This window comes from Pelodiscus sinensis, chromosome 23 (assembly GCF_049634645.1).
Source record: "Pelodiscus sinensis isolate JC-2024 chromosome 23, ASM4963464v1, whole genome shotgun sequence".
In the NCBI taxonomy this organism is placed as follows: domain Eukaryota; kingdom Metazoa; phylum Chordata; order Testudines; family Trionychidae; genus Pelodiscus; species Pelodiscus sinensis.
Genome location: NC_134733.1, coordinates 10,693,418 through 10,706,062, shown reverse-complemented (window position 1 = coordinate 10,706,062; position 12,645 = coordinate 10,693,418). Strand labels below are relative to the sequence as shown.

The 12,645-nt window shown below is 50.3% G+C and overlaps 1 long non-coding RNA gene across 1 annotated transcript; it reads left to right on the top strand.

Moving 5' to 3' along the window:
- The first annotated feature begins 1,771 nt into the window (after nt 1–1,771).
- Nucleotides 1,772–4,431, top strand: LOC142819429 (uncharacterized). The gene is made up of 2 exons (XR_012897321.1): nt 1,772–1,907; nt 4,311–4,431. It is a non-coding gene; the product is annotated as an uncharacterized LOC142819429 (long non-coding RNA).
- Nucleotides 4,432–12,645: the final 8,214 nt, after the last annotated feature.

Below are 12,645 nucleotides of genomic sequence, written 5' to 3'. Positions count from 1 at the left end.
TGCTGTGCATCGGCCTTGTGATGAAACAAACTGGGCCAGATTTGGCCCTTGGTTACACCTGCACTAACTCACTGGGCCAATGCCTCCCAGCTGTTGTAAATTAGCATAATTCCACTGATTTCAGTGGTGCTGTATTAAGGCTATGTCTAGACTGCAGGCTTCTTTCAGAAGAACCTTTTCCAGAAGAGATCTTCCGGAAAAGCTTCTTTCGAAAGGAAGTGTCCACACAGCAAAAGTGCAACGAAAAAGTGATGTGCTTTTTCAAAAGACAGCGCCCACATGGATTGGATGCTATCTCACATTTAAGTTGTGATTAATATGGACGGAGTGGCCACCAGGACACCTGTGTTATTTCTTGGAGGCTTCTTCTTTCGAAAGAACTCCCTCTTCTGCGTGAACACACGCCTTGGAAAAAGGCTTCTTCCTAATAGAAAGAGGTTTACCAATGTTGGAAAAATGCCTCCGTTCTTTCAACTTTCTGTCGAAAGAACACAATAGCTGTGCAAATGTAAGTATAGTTTTTCCGGGAAAATGGCTGTTTTCCCAGAAAAACACTGCAGTGTAGAAGAGGGAAGTCTTCTCTTTTCCTTCTGTATTTAATGGCATGGACGAAATCTCTGAAAACCTTCAAGTATGTAATTTTAAACCCCCAAACTGCTTTGCAAGAAATGCTGTTCATTCTGATGTTTGTTTCAAATGTTTTTATGGAAGACAAGAGGGTTCCAGGAACAAATGTTCTCAGCTTACAGCCTGCGTCTCCAAACTGGTCTCCGATGTTGATTGTCCAACGTGTGATACATTGGGCCTGCTTTTGTAGAGGTGAAGAGCTGCCCCTCAACTTCAGTTGCAGCTGCAGCTAGGTGGTACCTCTGAAAAAAGAGGCCTGATGTGTGTCAAGTTGGGCACCCAGAACAGAGGTCTCCAGGACTGAAAACATCGGCGTTGGTGTATCCCGTCCTCCCACGGACTAAAATGGGACCAAATTTCCAAACCCCCTGCAGCACATGACCTCCTGTTCTAAAGTCACAGAGGGCAACATTCTGCTGTCACTAACATGGGACCCATTTGATGGCTGGTAATGTTGCCAGTTTAAATTCCAGTGCTAATCTGGATGGAAAGAATCCTGATTGGACAGCTACATGTAGTATGCATTGTGGGTTAACTCTCACAAGTCCCTAGGACAGGGCAGCCATATTACCAACGAGAAATAATAGCAAACACTTTCACCCAGAGCTCACCAAGCACCTTACAAAAGAGGGTCAGTATTATCACTCTCATTTTACAGATGGGGAAACTGAGGTAAGGGGACTTAGGCAAGGTCCCACAACAAGTCAGTGGCAGGGTTTGGAGAGGCGAACCCAGGCATCTTGATTTTTAGTCCTCTTCTCTACCACTAGGTTATGGTACGTTACAAAAAGACAACAAAGAATTCAGAGAAATGATCTGCCATCTAACCATGTGAGCGAGAGTGGCCCAGGGACTAAAGCAAAATGGAGATGAAGGTGGGGGTTCAGACTTGCAATAGTGCAGCCCAGGCACCTCCTTGACAGAACCATTCCGAAGAAAGAACTGTGGCTGGACCGACAGAGCGCCCGCGCCATGGCAGAGTGGGTGCTGGTCTGCTCCTCTTCTATGGGATTTGTATCCCAGGCAGGTGGCAGTTGGCTCGCCTCCCACCGCCTGGCAACAATTTGCTGGCTCTGCTGCTGCATTGTTATGTAACTCTCCTACAGATTACATAACCTGCTGGGGTGGAACGTGGTGAGGGGACTCAAGATGCAGGCAGCCTGGAGAGAAAATATCCCACTACTTGGAAATAACATGGAAATGGAGTCAGTCCCTTTGCTCGGCTTCTTGGCAAGCCAGCCCAAGGTCTAATTGCCCTGTGGGCACAGCACACATGTCTGGTAAGGTTCTGGTTATGAGTTAATAGAGTCAGAAACCATCTGGCAGCCTTAGCGAGCCGGGGGAGAATTAAGCGTATGCTATTGCTAGGGTGGAAAAAACCATACTGCAGTATTTTGCAGTAAACACCCCATCAGTAACTGTCCTGATTTGGACAAGTATATAGAGCAGGGGAGCGTGTGGAGCACCACAGAACACAAGTGAGTGTTATAACAAATGGAATACCAGAGAGAATTGGCCTTTGTTATCGTGAGTGGAACTGGAGGCAGGGACTTTTTCCAGTCCCTGGTACAAGAGGGAAGGAACGGGGTTCTGGCAGCTAGATCCTCCCATCTGTTCCTGAAGGGAGAACATCCTTGCTCTTTCTCCCCCACATTCCCTTGCTGATGGGCTTTATGCAGGCCAGTGTCCTTCCCGAGATCCGAACATCAATAGGTGGAACGTCTCCATTTCTCTGCCCTCGGCTACACCAGCCTCTTTGTGCATCAACCTAGGGTTGCCTGTAACCACTGTCAAGGTAGACCGGGGATGCCCATGTCCAGAAGGGGCCCAAGCCCCCAGCAGGGGAGGTAGATCACATGTACAAACTAGGAGGGAATGCCAAAAAAAAAAAAAAAAAAAAGAAGCCCCTTGACCGATGTGCCCAGGACTCTGACTGCAGCCCCACCCTCTACTGCAAGTGGACCCCTGCCAAACAAGGAGACAGAAATAAACAAACCTACAAGCAAGGGAACCCAGAGAATTCCTATTAACCTTGCAGTGCCCTTTCAGCAACGGCTTCCAATTTGCCTGAAAGCACCAGTGGCACTGCAGGCCCACGCTAGGGTAACGAATGCACAGAGAGTTGCCAAGTGCTCTACATCTGCAAGTAAACCAGAGAGGCCTCCATGGGCAGGGGCAAGCTTCAGACCAGACAAAGATCCACCCACTGCTGTGACTGCGATCCTTATGCACAGATCTAATGTGTGGCTGCATCCCTTACCCATCAGTTGAGTTAGAAATGGCCAAGGCAAGGTGTCTAACGCTTTATAGTTGGTTTCTCCTCCAGTCCCCTCCCTCCCAGGGTCATGCTCATCTCAGCCAAAAGGTGTTAATCTAGTTAACAGCAACTTAATGTGTTAACCTAGTCTGTGTTTCCAATCTGGAGATCATCCACCTAGAATCCACGTTTCAAAAAACGGGGGGCAAACCCACAAGTGATGTGTATATTGTGTGGTGTGGGAGGGGCAGATTAACTTTGAAGTGGATTTGATTCTAGATCAATCAATCTAGGCCAAAGTTGGCATGGATTTATACCCAGAAAAGTCGATAGGGATTGTTATATAATGTGTCCAACAAAACAGCATTCACCCCCGCGCCTGCGAGAGCCCAGAGGGAATCCAGGGCCAAATTCTGTCTGCAGCAACACCAGGGGAAGCCCAGTGATCTCAATGGGGCAAGAGGCTGAGAGAGAGAGGAGGCCAGGCGTGGGGACTCCCTGCCCTGGAGCTGAGATGAATTCTGGGTGGAAGAACAGGCTGGAATGGAGTGAGACGCTTTTCAGCCAGCAGAGAGGGGGCTGTTTATCTCCCTCAGACTCAGAGTTTGTTTGGGGCTGTAGGAAAAGCACATTTGGGAGGGAAGGAAAAGGAAGTGGAGGGTAGGGGACTGGCGGCAGAGGCGAAGGAGGGGTGCGGCGTTTCCTTGGCAGCTCAGAGATGTCAGTGCACCTCAGAAATCTAGGCCCTACCTTGGACCTTGCTTGTAAGCAGGTTCCTGCATAAGTCATTCTCCCTTCAGAGGGAAGGAGCTAAAACAAGGCAGGGGAGGGACTGAGTGGCTCTTGGGGGGCTTGCGAAGATCACACCACATCTGAAGAAAATACTATCCCCTCGTTTCACCAGTAGCCACCGCCTTAACCCCAGCCACGCAGAGCCCAGCCCGCAAAGCAGGCGCTGAGCCCTAGGGGCGAGGGACCTTTCGGAAAAGACGGAGTTAAAACCAAAACCAGCTCCCTGGGCTGGGAGGGGGGTGAGGGAGACTGTAACCAACCAGCACTAAGTGTCTGGGATTCAATTGCCTGTTTCCCTTCAGTAATGGAGCCTTAGGGGGGATAGGCCCAAGTACAGATTATTGTTAATGACTTTTAATTAAGTAGAGAAGAGTGGGAGCTGTGGCAATTCTCTCTCATGCATTTTGCATGACTCCTAGCAGCCACCAGGCGGGGAGCCACAGGGTTGGTTAATAAGGGCGATTCCTGGGCTGGGACTTCATCTAGGATAGGGATGCTCCTTTGACTATGCACCCCTGCTGCCATTCTCCCACTGAGGAGGAATACCCCCTCCCTTTTAATTAGTTTTTCCAGCTCTAGAGACATCCCCAGGTAATATTACATGCACTGTGCCTCATCCAGCATCTGTTTGCAGGGGCAGGCTGCGGGTGTGTTCAGCTCAGATGCCCCACAGAGTGAACCTGCTTGGAATTGGCCACCAGACGGATTTTTCCTGCTGTGCTCCATGGGCCCTGCATAAACCACACTGGCCTGCTCGGTGTCTCCACTTGCTCCTCCCCTTCCCCTCTTCCCTGCAGCAATGGTGTCAGCCTGGCAGGCTTTGCTCTGCTTCCCCATGCCAGCCCTAAGTGACCTCCGGATCCCAGTCTGCCAGGTCCAGGCCTTCTACCCCTCTTCTTCCACAAACCCACAGCCCCCAGCTCACTGCAGCCAGCTGCTCTCTGCACCCTATGCGGGGAGGGTCTGTCTGTATCAGTCTGACAGGGGCGGGCAGTAATTTTTAATCAGGGGGCACTCCAAAATTTTGGTAAGTGGTCAAGGGCTGCACTATTCTGTGGAAGGGGGTGTGGGGTCTGGGATAGAGGTTGAGTGCAGAAGGCAGCTTGGGGTAGGGTATTGGGATGCAGGAGGGGGCGTGGGGTCTGAGAGGGAGTTTGCGTGAAGGAGGGGGTTCACAGCTCTCAAAGCTCCCCCCTCCTCCACGGTGCACAGAGGCAGATGGAGCAATCTGAGCCCTGGGGCTGCTCCCTGCCTGTGGCTCCGGTGGAGTGGGCCATAGGCTGGATTGAAAGGCTTGGCGGCCGCCGGGCCAAATCTTCCCCATCCCTGGTCTGATTTCTACTTCACATGTGTTGAACTCCCATGTACACAGGCCTGAGGGCTGCGTGCTGTACTGCATTCCAGGCCAGGAAATGGGCCTGACATCTCACTGAAGGCCTAGCACGGGGTAAAACCTCTGGAAGCCAGGCTCTACCCTTGACTTTGAATGACTCAGCTATTGGCCCACTCCCATGATTTTCTCCATAGGGGCCTGCAGGGGGAGCCTGGACAATGCAGGGGAGGGGGCTGGAGCATCCCACTAGAGCACACGGGGAAGAGACAGGGTCTGTTTAAGAGCAGGCATGTGCTCGGTGCAGCAAGGCGGTGCAGCGCCTTGTGCAAAATCTGGTAGGCGAGACAGCCCAGGAGGACTTTGCCCAGCCTGAGCTACCGGCCTACCTCAGCTTTGCAGAAGAGGTGATCTCAGGCCAGGTGAGGAGAAGGGAGGGGTGGGTATCTCAGGACTGTACGTGTTGCCAGAGCTGTGTAACTATCAAACGCTTTCCAGAGTCAATCACTGTGATTAAGCAACCCCTCTGCTAGGCCTGCATTCCTGGCTGTCCTGCCATATTGGCCCTGAATGGGTTAAACTAGAAGCCCAGAGGGCCCATAGCCCAGGAGAAGCCCTAGGGGAGTGTGTGTAAGTGACTGTGGAGCTCAGACATTGGTTCTGGGTCTCGGGCAGCAGTACACCATGTCCCTAAGAAAAGTGCCAGACAGGAGGTCTGAGTCAAGCGTCCCAGAACTAGACAGCCAGCTCCAGTTAGTTTTGATGTACAAGGGACTAAACCATCAGGTTCACCTGCCACCAACTGGGCATGGGGCTACGTGGCAACACAGCCCATTTCTTCCAAGTCACCCAGAGCATCTTGTCTTAGGGACTGTAAAGCTCCTCAGAGCAGAGACTGTACCGCACTGACATTGTTGCCTCTTAAAGAACTTCTCTTGGGGTCAGTTTTGCCAACACGCTTTGGCACGTCACCAGCCTTCGCTGGCTACGTTTGTCAGGGCATGCATAGTTAGAAGTTGAATGCAAGTTTCCTGGATGCTTGTACAAGTAGCTCTCTGCTGGGGGGACGTGTAATGAGGTTCGGGGCTTGCACCATGCGTAGGTGTAGCTGATGTACGTGTTTTTCCTGGCGAAGGCAATGGCCTTCCCAGTCACTGGAAAAATCAATCCTCCTGACCCACAGTCCCTGTTCACATTGAAAATTGTGGGTTCAACTGTGTCCTTGCATACCACCATTGAATGCCTTGGACTGCAGCAGGATGTCTGGGCACACACAGAAAGGAGGGCAGGATGTACTGTCACAAGACAGGAAGAAAGATGCCAGCTGTTCTTGGAGACTGTGGGTCAAAGGCAGCTGATGTGAGTCATGAGCATATTCAGTAATGTTAACATTCCCTTTATTTTCCTATCCTAACCCTTGCGCCTGGCATGCCAGTGACTGAAACAGCATTGCTGCCACTCTCCTGGGAACTGGAGGAGGTTACTAGTCACATTTGAGTTTTGAGGTCTGCTCTCAAGAGGGAGGATGTTAGAATTTTTAACATTGGAGGAGTGGGGAAAGGTGTTAGTTAGCCCAGAAGCCTCAAATCCAGGTGGCTTTCGTCTCTGAATGTTTTAATGTCCATGGCCTATTTTACATGTGTAGCATATAGATGGTGGAAGATGTAAAATATGTTTGAGTACGCTTCTCGAGGGGCAGAGTTGGCATACATAAACTGTGCCCAGTGTCTCTGGCTCAGCTGGCATGCACAACAGATAGCTCATGTGTCTGTGTCACACACAGTCTGTTTGGCAGGTCCCTTTGTATAGTTTAGCCAAACAGCTCCTGGCTCCATCCTGCCCAGGTTCCTATAAATGCTCAGATGCCATGGTGATAGGCACGGTTTAATGGAGATTTCTAGAATTCCTTCTGATTCAGCCCTCTGCTTGGGCAAAACTTCCAGAGCCCTGTTTACAAGAAAAATATCTGATCACTCTTGGAATCGGCAGCTTCTCCCAGAAGATGACTGGAGTTAAAAATACAAGGGACACCTGCAGCCACTTGATGTAAACGATAAACAATTTCCTTCCGAATCGCTCAAAAGTAAAGAAAAGAAACTGTCACCTGTTGAGAAAATCAGTCACTTGACACGTTAGACAAAATGAAGATTAATTGCAAATTCCTCTGCGACGGCCTCAAAGCAGATGATGGGAAGAGGCTGTAGCTGAAAGAGCAGAGGCAGGTGTAGCCGCTATGCGCAAACTTGGCTCTGATGAGTCATACTCAGGAGATCCTGAGTAGGGAATTGCTGGGCTTGGGACCCTGGCCTGCTTCCCACTCATCTCCCGGCATTGAGAGAGAAGTAGCTCCTTGGATCTAATTTCTGGCCCCTGGACTGCATGCAAGCTCAAGGAGACAGGGGCTGGATTGCAGTGCTCTTCTGTGGGCTGCAGTATAACGGTGAATGTAAGTCACTAGGTGAACTAAGAAAAATGGGGCTGGAAAAAACAGACAGAGCCAAACTCAACCCAAAATAGCGCCGCTGTCTAGACGCACCCTTAGGGTACATCTACACTTGCTCCCTAGTGCGAACTAGGGATGCAAATGTAGCCGACCAAAATTGCTAATGAAGTGGGGATTTAAATATGCCACACTTCATTAGCATAAGTTCGCCCGCGCGCTATTCCGCTTGCCAGCTGATTTGAACCAGGAAGTGCACTCTGGGACGCATTAGTTCGAATCAAACCTTTTGAGGAGTAAAGTTAGTTCGAACCAAGGGGTTTGATTTGAACTAACGCGTCCCGGAGCGCACTTCCTGGTTCGAATCAACTGGCGAGTGGAATAGCACGTGGGAGAGATTATGCTAATGAAACATGGGATATTTAAATCCCCGCTTCATTAGCAATTTTGGTCGGCTACACTTGCATCTCTAGTTCGCACTAGGGAGCAAGTGTAGACGTCCCCTTTGTCTCCGAGGCTATTTCTACACTACCAGGTTATTTCAAAATATGTTATTTTGAAATAATAACTCCTGAAATAACTATTTTGAAATAAGCTTATTCCTCTTCACAAGCAGGAGCTATTATTTCTAAATAACTAGCCCATTATTTCAAAATAGCAGGCTTGGTAGTGTGGACGCTTGCATTATTTCAAAATAACTCTCCAGTGTAGACATGCCCTAAGGTGCCACAGGACTCCTCTCTGCTAGTGGTTGGTAGGTTTCATTTGCATAGCCCAGGCTCGCGTTGGTTGCTAGAACACAAAGCAGGAGAAAAGCCCGAGTCTCCTGAAGTGCCCCATTGAATAGCTGGTTCCCAGCCTATGCTGCCCTGGTCTCAGCAGCCCCAAGCTTGCTCTCTGCCCAGCTATTGAGAGCTGAGATCCCAGGAGGCAAGCCCACAGTGGGTGCAAAAGGAGTTTCTCTCATTGAATTGATGTTAAGTAATTAGACTCTCAATTCAAAAAGATCAATTTGCAGGAAGAGGAGGTGCGTAACGGGCTACGGCTCCAGCCACAGTTCCCTGGTGAGTGTTAAACTAACAGATCGCTGGAGATGAACAGAACTAAGATTAAGTCTTGCAGAGCAAAGCTGCGGGGCGAGTGAGATGTCACTAAATCCTTTTCCATTTTACCCAAGAGGAACAGGTTTGTAAGAAGAATTAGGCCTTTTGAAAACAAAAACACATGTAGCCCCCTGGCTTCACTCAACGCTGTACCAGTTAATCCTGGGAGCAAATGGAAGACAGGCTCTGCAGAGAAGCAGAGCAAGGGTGGCCATTCATCCTTTTGAATAGGGGACAGTCCTGGTTTTTGCTGCTCTGTCCTCTGCCCTCATTGATAGGAAACAGGATGGCTTTTTGGCCTCTATTTTTCTCTTGAGGCCAGAGGCGAACGTAAGCTGGTGTGCCCCGCTGCGGCGCTCCGGCATAAAGACGCCGGCTGGCTGGGGTGCTTGGCGGCAGCTGCTCCCATCTGGGCTCCCAGAACTCTCCTGCAGCCTGCCTTGCTAAGCAGCAGGTAGCCAGGCAGGTGAAAGGGGCTTTTACCCGTGTCCTTTTGGGAAAGCAGGGCGAGGGGCTGAAGCCACATGTTCTGTGTCTTTTTCCATCTTCCCCTGACTATCAGGGAGCAAGAGGACAATGCTCAGCTTGTGTCTTCCTCTCACTCCCAGCTGCTGAAGGGAAGGCAGAGGAGGATGCAGCAAGCTATGAACTCTCCCCTCACTTTCTGATAGTAGATGAGGAAGAAGAGCAGCAATGACCCCATATACGTGGCTACAGCCCCCTCCCTCCCGTCCCTCCCTCCCACACTCATCCCTACACCTCCGAGCCCTGGGCCTCTCCACCCACAGCCCTGACTCCTCAACCCCCTATATCCTCCTGCCCTGGGCCGTCTATGCGCTAAATGCAACTGTCCTCTATTCTTGAGGTACCTTGATGGCCACCTATATTCTCACCACCTGTGAAAGCAGCTTTGATACTACGTGCGTATCATTTTACAAGAAAATTGAAAGGCAACTGTTAAAATGGAGAATTAGCTAAATGGCTCCCCACCCACCCAGGTACCTTGGTCCACTAAAGGGATAATACTTGGTCCTGCTGTGAAGGCGGGGGACTGGACTCGATGACCTTTCAAGGTCCCTTCCAGTTCTAGGAGATAGGCATCTCCATTCATTTAAATTTAAATTCATTTAAAGCCCTAGGAGAACAGCCCACTACACAAGGGATCAACCTCGTGGAGCACATAAAAACCATGAGATCCTTGGGAACGATGGATAGAGCTTTGGAGACTGGGAGCAGCAGCATGGCTAATAGATGGGTTCACCGACAGTGGGCAGAGTGAAATGGGTGGAGAGATTGGGTGCAGCATGGGCTTGCTGGATGGGGTTGCAACGATTAGACGGGTGTGCTGAGGGATGGGGCATTGAGAATGGAAGAGCATAGGGCTGATGGCTGCAGGGGATTGGCAGCTGTGTGGGGCCGCCGGGCTGGGGACAGATTTTGGTGAATTTAGGTGCTAACTGTGCTAATTACATCACCCAGGGACAGGTGTGAAAGCTGTACTTGGCAGGCAAATGGGGTATAAGAAGAGCGAAATGCAATAGGGGCTTGTGATTGGAAGAGGCTGATCATCCAGCCCTAACAGAAAAAGAAGTCTGGACAACTAGGGGTCACGGTGTGCATTTATTGGTTTTTTTTCTAAAGCAGAAATCTCCATTAAAGTCAATGGGCGATGTAGCAGAAAAGTCAGTTGCATTATAAAGTCCCCCAATATCTACTGGCCTAAATCCCTGTGCTAAAGGTGTGAGGATGAGGTGGAAAACAGGAGAAGTTTGTCCTCACAGCCAGGTCTGCTGGCAGGTATCTCTCTGGCGCAGGCACTTCGGTACTAATTGCAATTCTTACAAAATGTCTCACCGCTCAGGGTAAGTTCCACCAGCAGATCCAGTTCATAGTTACTGTTGCTATAGCAACTTCCTCCTTGGTATCCGTGCGTTCGACACATCACATGAGGAGACCAGACAAGGGTAAGGATGGACGGGTTAGACAAATGGGATTCTCCCCAAGGCCTGCTGCCTTTTGAGGCTTTTCGGCTGCTTCCAGGGAAGTGCAAATCCCATTGACTTCTGCAGGCGGTCCAAGTGTACCGCATCACCCAGGAGAAGGGGCTTGCTTCTCCCCTCAGTGTCCGTGCTTCCTCACACAGGTCCAGTTGGGCACTGGAACCACTTTCACACCACGGACTAGCAGGAGCCACATGTAGGTTACTGCAGACTCTCATGCCAATCTGGACTTCCAACGGGTTCTGATGCACTCATAGTAGACCCCTTTAAAGGCCTTCAGTGACTGGCCATGTTCACTGCTCCAGTCTGGGGTCTCAACCCTGCAAATTCTCTGACCCAGAGCAGTCTTGCTCATGCAATGAATGCCACTGGAGTCAATAGAGCTCCTTAGGGTACTGAGATCTGCAGAATCATTCAGAACATCGGTTGGGCAAGCTATGATGCGCAGGCCAGATACAGACCGCCAAGCCATTGCAGCCAGTCTACAGGCTGCCCAATCCGGCCCACAGGCTGCCCCGCCAGGACCCTCAGGCACAGAACAGCCCCAGGCCACTTTAAGCAGCTGGCTGTTCTCTGTGGCTCTCTGCTCCAGACACTAGGGGGAGCAGGACAGGGAGGCTTTGCGGTAGCCAGCCATTTTGAGCAGCCTGGGGCTGCAGCAGGCAGGGAGTCTGCCTCAGAGTACTGCAGGGCTGCTGGCTGGGAGCTGCCTAGCTAAGCATCTCCCAGCCACAGCCTGCCTCTGGCACCCCAGGTCCTCCCTCCCCCCAACTTCCTGCCACAGATAACCACCTCCTCCTGCCCTAGGTCCCTATCCAAACCCTCTGCAACCTCCCTTCCCTCCTCCTTCATGTCACAACTCCCTCCAAGACGCTGCATCCCCTCCTACACCCCTCGGTCAGGCCAGAATCCACTCCTGCACCCATACTCCCTCATAGACCTTGCACCCCAAGCCTCTGATCCCAACCCCCTCCTTCACCCCAAACTCCCTCTGAGACCCCACACTCTCTTCTAGACCCCAGTGCCCTACCCCCAAGCTCCCTTCTGCACCCAAACTTCATTCAAAACCCCACACCCCCTCCATAGGAAAGTGCGGCCCTTGACCAGTTTCCGAAATCTTGGAGTGCCCCCCCCCCCCCATCAAAAATTATTTCCCACCTCTGGTCTAGAACCTTGGCTTTTTCCTTGATCCCTCCTATATGATACACCATGATTTGGTGCATTTCTCATGTGTGTGCCTCCTTCTCTGTCTGGAAATCTTTCTTCTCTTCTAACACATTGGCTACGTCTACACTGTAGCCTTTTTCTGCAAAAGCTTATGCAAATGAAAAAATGAGGAAGAATGGCTTTTGCGCAAGAGGGAGTTTTTGCGCAAAAAGGAGCTGTCTACACAGCAAAAGCCTCTTGTGCAAAAGCGGCTGCTAATTAATTATGCAAATGAAGCACGGCGATATTCCACTCCATGCTTCATTTGCATATGCTTTTGCGGAAAAAAATTACAGTGTAGATGTAGCCATTGAGTCACAGGACCGAAAGGAGCACTGTGATCATCTGGGCTACGTCTAGACAGCAAGCCTCTTTCGAAAGAGGCTTTTTTGAAAGATACTTTTGAAAGAGCCTCTTTCAAAAAAGAGCATCTAGACACAGCACGGGCTAGGTACTTTGAATTAAAGCTTCTAATTTGGACTACCATTACTCCTCATTGCAGGAGTGTAGCCACGGGCAGGGAGTTTGATCTACCGGGCATTTAAAAATGGCAGCACCTGGGAACATGCAAATAAAGCCTGGGCTATTTTAATCCTGGGCTTCATTTGCAAGTTTGAATGACTACATTAGCCACCCTAGTTCAAACTAGGGTGGCAGTGTAGACATAACCTTAGAGTGTATTATCGCTAGGCAGGTTTTCTAATCCTTCAGTCATCCTCATGGCTCTGCTCTGAACCCTCTCCAATGTGTCAACATCCTCTTTGGATTGTGGTACCAAAACTGGATCCCTGCATTCTGCAGTGTTCGCACTAGTTCCAAACACAGAAGTAAAACAATCTCTCTACTCCTCCTTGAGATTCCCCTGTGTATGCTGCCCAGAATTGCATTAG